The sequence below is a fragment of the Dipodomys merriami genome, unplaced genomic scaffold (assembly GCF_024711535.1).
Source record: "Dipodomys merriami isolate MVZ:Mamm:240054 unplaced genomic scaffold, mDipMer1.0.p SCAF_28, whole genome shotgun sequence".
In the NCBI taxonomy this organism is placed as follows: Eukaryota; Metazoa; Chordata; class Mammalia; order Rodentia; family Heteromyidae; genus Dipodomys; species Dipodomys merriami.
Genome location: NW_027204270.1, coordinates 11,567,975 through 11,585,895, shown reverse-complemented (window position 1 = coordinate 11,585,895; position 17,921 = coordinate 11,567,975). Strand labels below are relative to the sequence as shown.

The 17,921-nt window shown below is 43.9% G+C and overlaps 1 protein-coding gene across 1 annotated transcript in view; it reads left to right on the top strand.

Moving 5' to 3' along the window:
- Positions 1 to 6,274: 6,274 nt before the first annotated feature.
- The window catches only part of Wdtc1 (WD and tetratricopeptide repeats 1), a 75,067-nt gene continuing 63,420 nt past the window's right edge, over positions 6,275 to 17,921 (top strand). Inside the window, exon 1 of the mRNA XM_070037536.1 lies at positions 6,275 to 6,556. The gene's annotated coding sequence lies outside the window, so the exon portion shown is untranslated. The remainder of the gene's footprint in view (positions 6,557 to 17,921) is intronic.

Genomic DNA, 17,921 nt, shown 5'->3' with positions numbered 1-17,921 from the left:
ATAAACCACCAGAAAACCAGAAGTGGCGCTGTAGCTCAAGTGGTAGAGCGCTCGCCTTGAGCTGAAGAGCTGAGGGACAGCGCCCAGGCCCAGAGTTCAAGCCCCACAACCGACAAAAAAAAAAAAAAAAAAGCCAAATCATTACGTGTGTGTGTGTGTGTGTGTGTGTGTGTGTGTGTGTGTCTGTGTCTGTGTCTGTGTGTCTGTGTGTCTGTCTGTCTGCACACGTGTGCGCGCGTGCACCCCCATTCTGGGTCTTGAACTCTGGGCCTAGCCACTGTCTCTGAGCTTTTGTGTTCAAGGCTAGAGCTCTACCACTTGAACTACAACACCACTTCTGTTTTTTTCTGAGTAATTTAGTGGAGATAAGAGTGTCACAGACTTTCCTTCCTGGGCTGGCTTGGAACCACAATCCTCAGATCTCAGTCTCCTGAGTAGCTAGGATTACAGGTGTGAGCCACCAGCGCCCAGTTTGGAAATCAGTTCTCTCCTGTATACTTGGCTGACTCTTGACTTCTCCTTTGGCCCAAATACCTTCTTTATGTAGCATATCCCCCAAGGTTGTGGGCCTCTTTTGTGTCCAGAATAAACCTGTTTGTCTTTAAAAACAGAGAGACAAAGAGAGAGAGAAACAGGTTTCTCTGCAAATCTCATACCAATGGCAAAGTGCTTCTTCCAGAAGCCTACAGGCAGTCTGAAAAAATCCCTCCTAAGGGTGTGGGGAAGAGTCCAACCTTCTCCCTGCTCTCCAGTCCTTATTGGCTGTAGATTCTCTGTCCTTTTATCACTGTTCCTGCAGGACAATGTTGTTCAGCAAGTTGAACTTTTTTTTCTTCTTCTTCTTTTGGTGTCCCAGTAGTGGGGTTTGAACTCAGGGCCTACACATTCTCCCTTAGCTTTTTCACTCAATCCCAGTACTCTACCACTTGAACCATACCTCCACCTCTGACTTTTTGTTAGTTCATTGGATTAAAAAAAAAAACCTCATGGACTTTTCTACCCAGGCTGCATAATCCTAAAATCACAGCTTCCTGAGTAGCTAGATTACAGATATGAGTCACTGGCCCTAGACAAGCTGGATTTCTTTTTTTTTGTTTTTTGTTTTGTTTTGGGTCCAGTCCTAGGGCCTGAACTCTGGGCCGGGGCGCTGTCCTTCAGCATTTCAGCTCAAGGCTAGTGCTCTACCACTTGAGCCACAGCACCACTTCTGGTGCTGAGGAATCGAACCCAGGGCCTCAGGAATGCAAGGCAAGTACTCTACCACCGAGCCACCTTTCCAGCCCAAGTTTAGAGACTCTTATCTCCAGTTAACCAACAAAATGCTGGAATAGAGGCTCAAAGACCTGAGTCAAGCCCCAGTATTGGTACACACAGAGAGAATAATTGCCAGGCTAGTTTCTTTTTTAAATTTTCCTGCATATTCTGACATGTTTACCACAAGCATATTTTAATATATAATCAGGAGAGGACTAAGTATTAGTTGCTATGGGGGCCCCCAATTCTGACTTTGCAGGTCAGGAGAAGGTTTCATGAGGAAGTTACAAAGGAATGAACATAATTAATGCTAAAAACAGATTTAGTTGTGTTCAGTTTATAATTATTCTTTAAACTGCACTTATACTCTTGTCGGTGTGTATTTCACAATGTAAAAACACAGGGTTAGCCAGACATGGTGGTACACGTCTGTAATCCCATTTCACTCAGAAAGTTGAGACCAAGAAGAACATCAAGTTCAAGGCCATCCTAGCTACATGGTAAATTTAAGGGCAGCTTGGATGATATAGCAAGACTATCTCAAACAAGAGACCAAACAAGGAGCTGGGAATTGGCCTAGTGGTAGAGTACTTACCTAGCATGAATGAAACACTGGGTTTGATTCCTCAGTACCACATTAACAGAAAAGGCCAGAATTGGTGCTGTGGCTCATGTGGTACAGCACTCATTATGAACAACAACAAAAAAAATCTCAGGGACAAGGCCCTGATTTCAAGCCAAAAGGAAAATAAGTAAACTAAAAGCACAGGTTTAACCAGACATGATGGAGCAAGCCTGTAATCTCAGCACTCTGGAGGCTGAGGCAGGAGAATCCAGAACTCAAGGCCAACATGGGGTATGTAGTAAAATATTGTCTCAGTACTGGGGTTTGAACTCAGGGCCTGGGCTTTTTCCTTAGCTTTTTCCCTCAGGCTGGTGCTGTACCACTTGAGCAATATCTCCATTTCCAGATTTTTGCTGGTTAATTGGAGATAAGAGTCTCAATGGAGTTTTTGTCTCCAGCTGGCTTTGATCTTCAGTCCTCAGATCTTAGCCTTGTGAGTAGCTAGGATTACAGGTATAAGCTACTGCCATGCCCAGCAATTCAATATCATTTTAGGCTAAGCCAGGTGCATTCCAGGCAGAATGAAATCACTTTTGTACTAAACCATAAATATGATCCTCTTTGGTGAGAGCAAAGTGGACTTAACTGCCACCCAGGACCACCTTCTGCCATTAAGTCTCCAACACATTGCACTCTATAATTATACACTAGGACTGAGTCATTCCCAAATACTATCTTTGACACTTAATACTGCAAATCTAGATTTATTCTAAAGCAAAAATTTATTTTACATATGTGTGTTCTTTATAATGTAGGTACATAATATGTCTGAAGCCCTAAGTGGAAAACAGGAAAAAAAGAAAAAAAAGCTTGTCAAAGGACAAACAAAATTTAGGTTAAAAGTCTTAATTGGCTTACTTTCTATTATAGAATCAAGTGATACTTCATTTCATAACGTAGTGTTCCGATGGGCTGAGCAGAAGATGTCAGTTTTATAAATAAAAGCAGAGGGAAACAGAAGGAAAAAGAAGAAAAAGAAGATTGTCATTTTAAAATTATTTTCTTAATTCTAGCTACTTAGGAGGCTGGGAGCTGAGGATCACAGTTCAAAGCCAGCCCAGGCAGGAAAGAAGTCTGACAGATTTCTGTCAGACTCTTATCTCAATTTATCACCAAAAAGCCAGAAGTGGAGTTGTGGCTCAAGTGATAAGAGTGCTAGCACTCAGGGACAGCACCTAGGCCCTGAGTTCAAGCCCTAAAACTAGCACAAAAATGAATAAATAAAAATAAAGGGGGAAAACAGCAAGAGAAAAATAACTGATTTAGTTACCATCAGATTGTTTAGATAGCTAGGCACCAGCAGCTCACACCTGTAATCCTAACTACTCAAGAGGCTGAGATCTCAGGATCCATGTTTTTTTTTTTTTTTTTGCAGGGGTCTGGTCTTGGGGCCTGAACTCTGGGCCTGGGCGCTGTCCTTCAGCTCTTCAGCTCAAGGCTAGCGCTCTACCACTTGAGCCACAGCGCCACTTCTGGCTTTTTTCTTTTTGCTTATGTGGTGCTGAGGAATCGAACCTAGAGCCTCATGCATGCAAGGCAAGCGCTCTACCACTGAGCCACCTTCCCAGCCCCAGTTTTAGAAACTCTTATCTCCAATTAGCCACCAAAAGGTTGATAGGAGAGCTATAGCTGGAGTCTGGTTTCAACACCAGTAACTGGCTTCACACCTGTACACACACACACACACACACACACACACACACACCACTTCAGGCTACTCATTTTTTTGTCTTTTTTGCCAGTCCTGGAACTTGAATTCAGATCCTGGTCACTGTCGCTGAGCTTCTCTGTGCTCAAGACTAGTGTTCTACCACTTGAGACACAGCACCACTTCCAGCCTTTTCTGTTTATGTGGTACTGAGGAATACAACCCAGGGCTTCATGCATTCAAGGCAAGCACTCTACCACTAAGCCACCTTTCTAGCCCCAGGCTACTCTGTATAAGAGCTAAAGGTAGAGGAACGCTTGGTGTTTGATTTGCTTAACCTCAAATTAATTTAGGTTACTCTTTGCAAGGATTAAAGGTGAGGGAAATCTAGTTGACTTGTCATCAGATTACTTCAGTCTTACTTTTTGTAAGGGTTCAAAGTAGAAGAAACCTGAGTATCATGTGGATTAAGCAGTTTGCTTTGGGGATTCTGCATGATGTCTCTTGTTTTGTCTAGTAACTTAGAAGACCAGAAAATGTAGCTTTGATTTAACTTTTAGTATAAATAACTTTTTTTTTTGGTGTTGAACTCAAGACCTGAGCACTGTTCCTGAGCTTCTGTGCTCAAGATTAGCATTCTACCACTTTGAACCATAGCTCTACTTCTGGTATTTTGGTGGTTAATTGGAGATAAGAGTGTCAGGGGCTGGCTTCAAACTCCAGTCTTTAGATCTCAGCTTCCTATGTAGCTATGATAGTAGGTGTGAGCCATTGGTACCCAGTTGAATGACTCTAATAAAAACTTTACTTATTTAGAAGATCCTGTAAATTGAATCTAGAGATTTCAGAATCCTAGGTACCTATTCTACCATTGAGATACAACCCTAGTTTCTTCCTTTTCTTCCTTCCTTCCTTTCTTTCTTTCTTCCTTTCTTTCTTTTCTTCCTTCTTTACTTCCTTCCTTCCTTCCTTTCTAACTGCCTTTCTGTCAGTTGTAGGACTTGAACTCTGGGCCTGGGTGCTATCCCTGAGCTCTTCAGCTCAAGGCTAGGGCTACCACCTGAGCCATAGCACTACTTCTGGTTTTCTGGTGGTTATTTGGTGATAAGAGTCTCACACTTTCCTGACCAGGCTGAGTTTGAACCGTGATCCTCAGATCTCAGCCTCCTGAGTAGCTAGAATTACAGGTGTGAGCCACCAGCACCTGGCCAGCCCTAGCTGGTTTTTAACTTTAGTTTCTTAGGATCTGGTGCTGGAGCTTACTCCAAAACAATAACCAATCTGTAATTTTTTTGTTGTTGTTGGGGGAGGAGTAGGGTGTTAGGGTTTGAACTCAATCCTCATACTCTTTTTTATTTTGCTAATCCTGGGGCTTGAACTCAGGGCCTGAGGACTATTCCTGAGCTTCTTTTTCTCAAGGCTAGCACTCTACCACTTGAGCCACAGCACCACTTCCAACCTTTTCTGTTTATGTGGTACTGAGGAATCGAACCCAGGGCTTCATGCCTGCTAGGCAAGCACTCTACCACTGAGCAACCTTTTACCCCAGGCCTTGCCCTCTTAAGCTTGGTTTTTTCTGTCAAGGCTGGCATTCTACCATTTGAGCCAAACCTCCAATTCTAGAATGTTGCTGGTTAATTGGAGGTAAGAATCTCTCAGATTTGGGGCTGGGAAGGTGGCTCAGTGGTAGAGTGCTTGCCTTGCATGCATGAGGCCCTGGGTTCGATTCCTCAGCACCACATAAGCAAAAAGAAAAAAAGCCGGAAGTGGCGCTATGGCTCAAGTGGTAGAGTGCTAGCCCTGAGCTGAAGAGCTGAGGGACAGTGCCCAAGCCCAGAGTTCAGGCCCAATGACCGGACCCAAAAAAAAAAAAAAAAAAAAAAATCTCTCAGATTTGTCTGCCAGTCAAACCTTAATCTTCAACTCTCAGCCTCCTGAGTAGTTAGGATTACAGGCACGAGCAATTAGCACCTGGCTTAATTCTTGCCTTGTTGTGGGTCTCCTGCCTGCAAAGCACACTGCTCACCTATTGAGCTACATCCTAGCCCTTCATAATTTTTGTTTGTTTGTTTTGGGTCTGGTTGTGGGGTCTGAACTCTGGGCCTGGGCGCTGTCCCTCAGCTCTTCAGCTCAAGGCTAGCTCTCTGCCACTTGAGCCACAGCGCCACTTCCGGCTTTTTTTCTTTTTGCTTATGTGGTGCTGAGGAATCGAACCCAGGGCCTCAGTCATGCAAGGCAAACGTTCTACCACTGAGCCACCTTCCCAGCCCATGCCCTTCGTAATTTTTATGTGATCCTTCTCATGAGGCTGCAAGGCCAGGGCACAGGAAGGAAGGAGAATCGAGGAGCTGGTTCAAGTGAAATGGAAAGTCTGGTCTTTGGGACTTTGATCCTGAGGAAGGAGGGAGCCATCTAAAACTGTTCAGACAGGGTGTGACCTGCTTACTTACTGACTCAGCCAGTTCAGCTTCCTACAACCTAGCCTTCTCTCCATCCAGGACCCTCTCCTTCGAGGTGTTTTTTTCTTCTTTGCCTCCAGAGGCCTAGTTCTGGTATGAATTAAGTTACTAACACAGACTAGGTGTTGGGAGTTCATGCCCATAATACTACACTAAGGCCTCATTGAGCTACAGCACAAGACCCTGTCACAAAACAAGGGAAAACAAAACAAAGCAGGGCGTGGAGGTACATGCCTGTAATCCAAGCACTCCAGAGGTAAGGCAGGAGGGTTACAAGTCGAAGGCCAGCCTGGGATACACATAGAGAATCTGTCTCAAACAAAGTCACTAGCAATAAGATTTAATCAACTCCACAGCCCCTCCTCCCGTCCCTACCCCAGCCAGGTCCAGTGAGGTTCAACCTTTAGAATCTCAATATTCCCCACCCAGTAAGGGGTAGGGGGTAGATCACCTTTCAACACTCCCAGCACAGAGAGACCCCTGGGCAGGAAGTTGCAGTGTGGAACCTTATTTAAGACCATCACGTGCCCCTGCTCGCTTCTTCCACCGTGGAAAGGATCTGGTTTGTTGGTAAGTAAAGAGACTCTGGCAGGAGACGGGGATTCCACAATAGAAGACAATCTAAGACTCAGCCAAAAGATTGTGTCACCAGGAGAATCGTTCATTATCAGTCTCTTCTAGCAGCTTTGAGCAACAAATATGTCCAGGTCAGAAGCTGGGGGGAAGGAAAGGGGGAGGAAAAAAAAAGCTGGGCAGTAAGTAGCGCGTGACTATAATCTTAGCTACTCAGGAGGCTGAGATCTGAGGATCACAGTTTGAAGTCAGTCTGGGCAGGAAGGTCTGTGAGACTCTTTTATTTCCAATTAACCATCAAAAATCTGGAAGTAGAACTGTGATTCAAGTGGTTGAGCACTAGCCTTGAGCAAAAAAGCTCAGGGACAGTGCCCCAGCTGAGTTCAAGAGCCATGTGTGGTACAAAGGAAAAGAAAAAAAAAAAAGGAGGTGAAGGTAGTATTGGAGCTTACTTCTCCTGACTGAAATATTAGTAGCTAGAATTAATCAGATGCTCACACCCCAGTGAAACACGTTTTTCTACATCCTGTATGATTTTTTTAAAAATCCATTTGTGGAAAACAGTAGGCCAACATGGAACCATCAATTTTTGCTGGCATCACTTTACTGGGCATCACAACATCTGTTTGTTTGCCCATTTTATAAATGAGGAAACTGAGGCTTGGAGAAGGTAAGTAATGCACCCAAGCTTATGCAGCTGGTCAATTGGCAGAGCGGGGAGAAACCAAAACCAGTTCGTCTTCCTAGGACTAGACTGCATGGGTTTGAAAATGTTGTTGGGGATGCTCATCTGTGACAGAAGAGGAAATGGTTTGATAATTAAAGGCAAATTCCTTCTGGGATATCTAGTCCCCATTTCTTCCTACATTGGGTGCTCTACTACTTGAGCCATGCTTTCAGTCTGGATTTTATTAATTTGTAGATGGACTCTCCTGGACTTTCTTGCCCAGACTGGCTTTGAACCATGATCCTCAGGTTTCAGTCTCCTGGGTAGCTAGGATTATAAGTGTGAACCACTGTCTCCTGGGTACTTGTTTGCTTTTGTTTTGATTTAGAGAAGGTTTCACTATGCAGTCCAGTGTACCACAACCATACTTTGCCTTCTTTTCTTTGTTTTGCTTCTGTTTTTGGTAGTACCAGGGATCAAACCCACAACATTTTTTTTTTGTCAGTCGTGGGGCTTGAACTCTGGGCCTGAATGCTGTCCCTGAGCTCTTCAGCTCAAGGCTAAGGCTCTGTCTTGAGCCACAGTGCCACGTCTGGTTTTCTGGTGGTTTATTAAAGATAAGAGTCTCATGGACTTTCCTTCCCTGGGCTGGCTTTGAACCATGATCCTCAGATCTCAGCCTCCTGAGGAGCTAGAATTACAGGTGTGAGCCACCAGTGCCTGGCCTTTCTTTTTTCTTATGCCTCATCATATTTGTTTCTTCTTGAGGTACTAATGTTCATACATCCAGCCTCATATATACATGCCAGGCAAGTACTCTACCACTGAGTTACATCCCCAGCCTATTTATTACTTCTAAATTGAGGGTTGGGGGTATGGCACAAATAGTAGAGCATCTGTCTAGCAAGCAAAAAAAAATATTTTTTTTCTTTAGCCTGGACTCAGACATGGAAGTGGAAGCTCTCAGCCTGCCTCTCTTACTCATCAGTTCCTGATGTTTTTCTTTGGCTTTCATTATTCTCTTAGCCAAAGGTTTAGATCTTGTGATCTTGTGATCTTTAGATCTTGTGATCTTTTTTTGTTTCATTTTCTTTTCTTTTCTTTCTTTCTAATCTTTGTCAGTCATGGGGCTTGAACTCTGGGCCTGGGTGCTGTCCCTCAGCTCTTCAGCTCAAGGATAGAGCTCTACAAATTGAGCCACAGCAACACTTCCGGTTTTCTGAGTGGTTTATTGGAGATAAAGAGTCTCGCAGCTTTTCCTGCCCAGGCTAGCTTTGAATCCTGATCCACAGATCTCAGCCTTCTGAGTAGCTAGGATTACAGGCTTGAGCCACTGGCACCTGGCTTGCTTTCTTCCTTTCTTTTCTTCCTTTCCTTTCCTTCCTTCCTTCCTTGCCCCTCTTTCTCTCTCTTTCTCTCTTTTTTCTTTCTCTCCTCTCCTTCTCTCCTTTCCTTCTTTCCTTCTTTCCTTGTATGCCTGGGGCTTGAACTCAGGACCTGGGTGCTGGCCCTGAGCTTGTGTGTTCAAGGCTACTGTTCTATCACTTGATCCACAGCCCCACTTGTGGCTTTTTTTTTTTTTTTTTTGAACTGGGCTTGAACGTTGTCCCTCAGCTCTTCAGCTCAAGGCTAGCGCTCTACTATTTGAGCCACTGGGACACTACCAGTTTTTGGAGTGGTTTATTGGAGATAAGAGTCTCATGGATTTTTGTGCCTGGGCTGGCTTTGAACTGCGATTCACAGATCTCAGCCTCCTGAGTAGCTAGGATGACAGAAGTGAGCCACCAGCGCCCGGCACTTGTGGCTTTTTGTGGTTAATTGGAGAAAAGAGTTTCATGGGCTTTCCTGCGCAAACAGGTTTTGAACTGTGATCCTCAGATCTCAGCCTCCTGAGTAGGTAGGATTACAGACTAGGCATGAGCCATCAGTTCTGGATACATATCATCTTCTTCAGTGAAGTTGAAAAGTGTGGATAATCAGCTTGCTGCTTGGTACCACAGTAGTAGTTGTCAAGCCAGGAATATTCTTGTCTCCTTTTGGACAATAAGTGGAGCTTACCTAGATTAGCATCCACAACCCATCCCTTAACAGACTTCTACACTCTTCTCCAGTCTTGATAGGTAATGTCTCTTACTCAGTAGCAAGGTGACATGGCCTGATCCATGAGGAAGACTTATTTGTGATCCTGCTGTTTTGAACTTTAGAACCTTTCTTTTTCTTTTCTTTTCTTCGTTTAGTAGTGATTCCCAGGTTTGAACTCAGGACCTCATGCTTGCTAGGCTGGTAACTTAAGCCACACCTTCTAGAAGCCCTTTCAACCAGAGCTTCAGACTCAACTTCTATGGCCATACACATTTCATAAAAATACCAAGTTCTAGCCTGGCACTAACCCTAACTACTCAGGAGTCTGAGATCTGAGGATCATAGTTTGAAGCCAGCCCAGGCAAGAGTATCCATGAAAAAAGGCAGAAGTGGGGCTATGGCTCAAATGGTAGAATGCCAGCCTTGAGCAAAAAAAAAAAAAAAAAAAAAAAGCTCAGGGACAGCATCCAGTTTCAACTGAGTTTAAACTGCAGAATTGACTCACACATGCATGTGCACATGCACCCCCTCCTCCACTAACCCAAACTGTCCAGTTCAATGAGTTTCTGGCAGCCAGTGGCTGGAAAGAAGATAGTTTCCTCTTAATATAGTTGATCACCCATGAGACACCAGGAAAAAGAGTTTCTCTCTTTACAGTCTCTTGTCTCTACCATTCCTAGTGTTCAATCACACTCATCAAGTCCACTTCTTTCTGCCTCCCAGATCTGTCTGTGTCTCTCAGCCCTTCTGTGCCCTTGCCCACCAGCCACCCTCCTCTCTTGTCCTGCATCAGCCTCCTGAGCAGCCTCCCTTCCTCCAGTTTGGTTTCTGACAGCCTCTCCACTCCAATCTGTGGCTCCAATGATCTAGGTGAGCATCTTATTGAGCCCTCGGTGGCTCCGAGTCAGAGTCCACAATCTTAATGTGGTTTGCCAGGCTCTTTCCACAGCCTCATTTTTCATCCACACCCAGCTTCCTACGTGGTTCACCTACTTTCAGTTCCCCAAATATGCTCCTACATTTCTTTGGCCTGGAAGCTATGGCCAATTCCTGCTATCATTCCAGTCTCAGTCTGGATACCTCTTCTTCTGGGAAGCCCTTCCTGACTTCCACTCTTCCAGGCTGCCTAAAGAATCCTTAGTATAGGCTGAGAATGTGGTAGAGTGCTTGCCTAGCATGCATGAAGCCCTCGGTTCCATTCCTCAGTACCACATTAACGGAAAAAGCAGGAAGTGGCACTGTGGTTCATGTGATAGAGTGCTAGCCTTGAGCAAAAGGTTAGGTACAGGGCCCAGGCTCTCAGGCTCCAGGACTAGCAAAAAAAGAAAGAAAGAAAGAAAGAAATCTTTAGAATAGGGCTTGGAGGCATGGCTCAATTGGTAGAGTGTTAGCCAATAAGTTAAAGTGTCAGGTACCAAGTTCAAGTCCTGATGTTAGACACCCCCCCCAAAAAAAAAATTCTTAGTATATAGAATCAGAGGACTTCCCCTGACCAGCAGGATTCTCAGTGACCAAATGGTCCACTTTTTCTCCCTTTTCTTTCCATTCCTCGGTGGCTGTCACTTTCAATCATTTTTGCTTCTCTAATACTTTTCATCCCTTAAGAACCAGCTCAAGTCCAGTATTCACTGACAAACCTAAGGAGCGACATGAGGGCAACCTCTGAATCAAGAGGTCTGGAGATCAAGTCTCTCCTGTGCCACCGTGAACATGACCTAGAGCAGGCACTTTGTCTCTGAGAACCCCAGTTCTATCTCAAAAAGAAGATGGTGGGGCTGGGAAGGTGGCTCAGTGGTAGAGTGCTTGCCTCGCATGCATGAGGCCCTGGGTTTGATTCCTCAGCACCACATAAGCAGAAAAAGCTAGACGTGGTACTGTGGCTCAAGCACTAGAGCACTGGCCTTGAGCTGAAGAGCTGAGAGTACCCAGGCCCATAGTTCAATAAAAACACGTGAAAACAGCAGGTGAGAAGTAGATAGGAAACAGATCTGAATATCTTGTGAGGACAGTAGATTACAGTGGAATCTGATGGCTTATTCACGTTGTGTGTGTGTGTGTGTGTGTGTGTGTGTGTGTGTGTGTGTGTGTGTGTGTGTGTAGGGGGAGGGTAGTGGTCAACTTCCACAGGTTTCCATCTTTCTCCGCCCCCCAAGAATTTGATCCAGGGAGAGTTAATGTTCACAGTGAGCCACTAGGTGGCACTGTGATAGGAAGTCCCAGGAAGTACTCTGTTAGAACCTCTCAAACTGAAGAAACAATAGCTCACACCTATGATCCTAGCTACTCAGGAGGCTGAGATCTGAGGATCCCTATTTGAAGCCAGCTTGGGCAGGAAAATTGATCATACTTCAATGAACAACAACAACAACTGCCAAGTAGAGCTGTGGTAGGGTGTAGAGCACTAGCCTTTAGCATAAAAGTTCAGGCACAGTGCTCAGGCCCAGAGTTTAAGCCCCAGGATCAGCACCAAAAACCAAAGTGAATGTAGATCAAAGAGCTGTACCCTTCTCATTTACAGCAAAGATGTGAGGTCCAGAGGAGTAATACATGTTAATTTTATGATTGAGCTGGTTCTAGACACCAAGATCTGAGTCCACACACCCACTCATTAAACTTCATCTACAAGCTGGGCACTGGTGCTCACACCTATAATCCTAGCTACTCAGGAGGCTGAGATTTGAGGATCATGGTTCAAAGCTAGCCCAGGCAGAAGAGTCCTGGTGAGGCTCTTTTTTTGGGGGGGGAGGGGAGGGGGATCCGGTCGTGGGGCCTGAACTCTGGGCCTGGGCGCTGTCCCTCAGCTCTTCAGCTCAAGGCTAGCGCTCTACCACTTGAGCCACAGCGCCACTTCCGGCTTTTATCTTTTTGCTTATGTGGTGCTGAGGAATCGAACCCAGGGCCTCATGCATGCAAGGCAAGTGCTCTACCACTGAGCCACCTTCCCAGCCCTCTGGTGAGACTCTTATCTCCAATTAACTACTCAAAAAGTAGAAGTGATGCTGTGGCTTGAGTGGTAGAGTGCTAGCCTTGAGCACAAAGAGGCTCAGAGACAGTCCCCAAGCCCTGAGTTCAAGCCCCACAACTGACAAACTCAAAAAACAAAAAAAACCCAAACTTCATCTACAGATTCCCAACCTATTCATGGTATGAGCTGATTCAAGTCACTGACATCTTTCTGAGCTCAGTCTTCCTGTTCATAGAAGGGATGATTAGTAGCCCAGATCCATGATGTCAAGATAACATGGATTGTTTGAATTTAACTTAAAATTAAAAATTTATTTTTCAGCTGCATTATTGTGAATAGACAGCTGTAGATAGTAGCTAAGATTCTGGACAACAAAAACATAAAACATCTCCACTGCTGCAAATATTTTAAGTGACTTCTACTTTTAATATCCTATGAATCCTTTGTGAAAGGCTATACAATTTTTTTTTTTTTTTTGGTCCGGTCGTGGGGCTGAACTCTGGGCCTGGGTGCTGTCCCTCAGCTCTTCAGCTCAAGGCTAGCGCTCTACCACTTGAGCCACAGCACCACTTCCGGCTTTTTTCTTTTTGCTTATGTGGTGCTGAGGAATCGAACCCAGGGCCTCAGGCATGCAAGGCAAGCGCTCTACCACTGAGCCATCTTCCCAGCCCAGGCTATACAATTTTTACATTAGCCACATTTTTTTTTCCTCTAAAAGTCTGAGATAAGGTCTCATGGGGACTTTGCTGCCGGAGCTGGCTTCAAATCCTGATCCTCAGATATCAGCCTCCTGAGTAACTAGGATTATAAGTGTGAGCCGCCAGTATCTGACTTGACAAGTATTTTTTAAATTTTTTATTGTGAAAATACAGTACAGAGGGGTTATAATTACATGGGCAAGAGACAAGTATTTTTAATGAACCTGGATACATTGCTATTCGGCACAAATATAAAAATGGATCATTTTCTTTATTAATACAAAATTATTTGGTCTCTTCTACTAGAGCATTTCCTTTATTAATACAAAATTGTTTTGTCTCCTCTGACTGATTTTACTTTTGAAGCCTGTTTTATCAGATATAAGTATAGCTACTCCTGCTGACTTTGGGGGTCCATTTGCTTGGAAGATCTAAGATCTAAGATCATCCTAAGTCTGTGTTTGCCTGTGTCAATGAGATGTGGTTCTTGTAGACAACAAATGGTTGGGTCTTGCCTTTGTGTTGGGGGTAGATACCCATGGGCATGCCAGTCCTATGGCTTGAATTCAGGGTCTGGCACTAGCCCTGAGCCTTTGTTCTCAAGGATGGTGCTCTACCACTTGAGCCACAGCTCCATTGCAAGCCTTGTGGGTAGTTTATTGAAGAGTCTCATTAGCTTTCCTGCCTGGGCTGGATTTGAATCATGATCTTAGATTCCAGCTTCCTGAGTAGGTAGGATTACAGGCATGAGCCATCAGCTCCTGGCTTAGGTCTCATTTTTTTTTTAATTCAAGATTCCATTCAGTGTTTGTTGTTTGTGTCCGTCCACATGTGTGTGCATGTGTGTGTGTGTGTCAGTGCTGGGGCTTGAACTCAGGGCTTTTGTGCTCTTTTCTGCTCAAGGCTTTCACTCTACACTTGAGCCATACCTCCATTTTCATTCTATGTCTTTTGATTGGAGAGTTAAGAACATTTCCATTCAACATTATTATTGAAAGATATGTTGCATTTCCTGTCACTTTGTTGTTTTTAGAAAATATTTGCTTTTTTTTTTTTTTTCGTTGGTCGTGGGGTTTGAACTCTGGGCTTGGGCACTGACCCTGTGCTCTTCAGCTCAAGGCGAGCACTCTACCACTTGAGCCACAGAGCCATTTCTGGTTTTCTAGTGGTTTTTATTGGAGATAAGAGTCTCATGGAGTTTCCTGCCTGGGCTGGCTTTAAATCACGATCCTCAGATCTCAGCCTCCTGAGTAGCTAGGATTACAGGCGTGAGCCACCAGTGCCCAGCTATTTGCTTCTTTTCTATTCCTACTTTGAAAGTCTGCTCTTCTTAGGTTTATGAATTGCATTTGCTTTTGTTTATCATGAAAGGTGTTTATTTCTCAATTATGAAAGATAGCTTCCCCAAGTACACCAGTCTAGTCTAGTACACTAGTCTAATTATTTTTTTTTTCAGGGCTTAAATTATGTCCTTCCATGCCTTCCTTGCATTAGATGTTTCTACTTTCCATGTTGCTAGGTTCATCAAAATACTCTAGCCAGGCATTTTTTTCTGTTACCAAGTAGAATGATATCCTTAAGACATAGAATTAGGTATTCTTCATCAGCATGTTATATCTTGACTTTAGAAAATCCTTTAGAAACCTTATAAAACTTTTGCTTTTTTGGGGGGAGGGTCAGGTCGTGGGGCATGAACTCTGGGCCTGGGCACTATCCCTCAGCACTTCAGCTCAAGGCTAGCTCTCTACCACTTGAGCCACAGCGCCACTTCCGGCTTTTTTCTTTTTGTTTATGTGGTGCTGAGGAATCGAACCCAGGGCCTCATGCATGCAAGGCAAGTGCTTACCACTGAGCCACCTTCCCAGCCCCCCCTTATAAAACTTTTGAACAGTTTCTTTTCCCGATAAAATACTCTTAGCACCCAGAAAGAAAAGCCATATTAAATTGTATCTATATGCAGTAACAATTGCCTAAAAAACACATTTGTTAGACATACATAGTAAAAGACAGTTGAATCCAAAGTGTATTTAAGAGTAAAGCAGATTATGATCATTTGTTCAAACAACCAAATTTCAAAATCCCATTTGCCATTCCAGAGTTAAGAGCTCTTTTCCCTCTTTGGCTGAGCCTAAGTTAGTTTCTGAATTACCTGCATTTTGGTTAAACATGACTCAGATATAAAAGACATTTTTTTTTAAAGAGTGACAATAGTTTTTCTATTAATTTTAAAATAGTAATTTAAAGATCGTCTTAAAGATGTTTATGCAGAAACATGTATGCACAAAAAGTTTTAATTTAGGCAAGCTAAGATTGAAGCATACATAAGTAGTTGGGCTCAGAAACGAAAATCTGGCCAAATGCCCATGGCTCACACCTATAATTTTAGCTACTCAGGAGGCTAAAATCTGGAGGATCTTGGTTTGTAGCTAGACCAGGCAAAAAAAGTTTGCTAGTTTTTTTTTCTCTCCAAAAAAACAACCAGCAAGCCGGGTGCCAATGGCTCACACCTGTAATCCTAGCTACTCAGGAGGCTGAGATCTGAGGATTGTGGTTCAAACCTAGCCTGGGTAGGAAAGTCTGTGAGACTCTTATCTCCAATTAACCACCAGAAGACTGCTGTGGCTCAAGTGGTAGAACACTCTCCTTGAGCTGAAGAGCTAAGGGACAGCGCCCAGGCCCAGAGTTCAGGATGACAAAAGAAACAAAAACAAAAAAAGAAACAAAACCAACCAGCAAAAAGCCAGGTTGGCAGTATCAATCAAATGGTAGAGAATCAGCCTAGCAGTGTAGGATCTTCGCAGCCCCACAAGAAAAGAATAAGAGCTTGGGGCTGGGAAGGTGGCTCAGTGGTAGAGCGCTTGCCTTGCATGCATGAGGCCCTGGGTTCGATTCCTCAGCACCATATAAGTAAAAAAGAAAAAAGCTGGAAGTGGCACTGTGGCTCAAGTGGTAGAGTGCTAGTCTTGAGCTGAAGAGCTGAGGGACAGCACCCATGCCCAGAGTTCAGGCCCCACGACTGGACCACCCCCCCCCCCACACACACACAAAGAGTAAGACCTGAGTGTTGATGGCTCATGGCTATAAACCTTGCTACTCAAGATGCTGAGATCTGAGGATCAGAATTCAAAGCCAGCCCAAGCAGACAAGCCTGATAGAGATGGCTGCAGGAAATCTGACCACTGGAGGTGGCAACCATAAAGCCACGTGTCACACAACATACAAGTATAAACCAGATACAGAACACAGACACAAATGAGGTTTTTTTTTTTGGGGGGGGGTGAAAGGGGTAAAAAGGAGTCTTCAGAGACCAAAAAATGGTGAAAGTAATTTTAAAAACTATCCACTAAAGAGAACTTGCTTTAATTTTTGCTAACTTGGAGAGGGAGATAAGATTTTAACCAACTGCTTAAAAATGCCTGAAGAAAGCAACGGGCTTTCCCTTGGGGCGCTGGGTGGAACAGCTCTTTCTCTTGCAGTAGAGACCTACAGTGTGAAGTTTCCAGGAAAAAAAAGAAAAAGAAAACAAGGAAAGGGATTTGATTATCTGAGAGCTGGGAAAGGACCTACTGGACCTTGGTGGAAGTTTTTTGTTTTGTTAGTCCCAGGGCTTGAGCTCTGGGCCTAGTCACTACCACTTGAGCCACAGCACTACTCCACTACTTGAGCCACAGCACTACTTCCGGTTTTCTGGTGGTTAATTGGAGATAACAGTCTCACAGACTTTCCTGCTGGGGCTGGCTTTGAACTGCAATCTTTAGATCTCAGCCTCCTGAGTAGCTAGGATTACAGATGTGAGCCACCAGTACCTGCTTGGTGGAGTTTTAAATGTGGATATGAAATGCTTGAGCTGGTAGGTGGAGGAGATAGAAGACTGTAGTTATACCATGGAGACAAGCTATAGATGGCCTTGAAGGATTGGAAGAAGGAAAAGGGCTTTAAGGTGTGTCTTGTTTTCTCAATCCAAGCTGAGAACGCCTGACTCTTCATTGGAATATTTAGATAATTTTAAAGGTGAGTTTTCTATGGTGGGACTTAAATGTACCAATTTGCTATATGTTTTCTATTTGTTCTATCTGTTTTTGCCCCCATTTGTATTTTTGTGTTCCTGCTTTTGTTTTTGTTGTTTTGCAACAAGGTTTTCCTATGTAGGCTAGGCCGGCCTCAAACTCTTCCTGCCTCACTGCCAGAGGGCTGGCTGGAACTACAGGCATGAGCTGTTGTGCTCAGCTGCTCATTTCCTGCTTTCTTTTTTTCTTCCCTTTCTTTTTCTTTCTTTTTCTTTCTTTCTCTTTCTTTCTTTCTTTCTTTCTTTCTTTCTTGCTTGCTTGCTTGCTTCCTCTCTCTCTCTCTCTCTCTCTCTCTCTCTCTCTCTCTCTCTTTCTTTTTTTTTTTTTTTTTTTGTTGTTGTAGTCGTGGGAGCTAAACTCTGGGCCTGGGCGCTGTCCCTTAGCTCATTAGCTCAAGGTTAGCACTCTACCACTTGAGCCACAGCACCCCCAGGTTTTTTTCTGCTTATGTGGTGCTGAGGAATCAAACTCAAGGCCTCATGCATGCGAGGCAAGCACTCTATCACTGAGCTAACTTCCCAGCCCCTCCTGCTTTCTTCTGTACCGAGTTTTGGGTTGTTTTTTTTTTTTCCAATAACCCCGTTTTATTTCTGTCAGCAACTTATTTATATTGTTTTTATAAAATTTCAGTGACTATCCTAGGATCTATAACATACATATTTAACTTATTGGCAATCTACCTTCATATAATATTATGGAATTTCCATATATTTTTAGAACCTTAACCAGTACATGGAAAAACCAGTATGCTTCCAGTTCCTGCCTACTATTTTTGCATTCTTATTCTCAGACATTTTTTGAAGTTTGAACTCAGGACCTGGTGCAAGCGCTCTATCAGCTGAACCATGCCCTAGTCCTTTTGCTTTTAGTTTGTTTTTCAGGT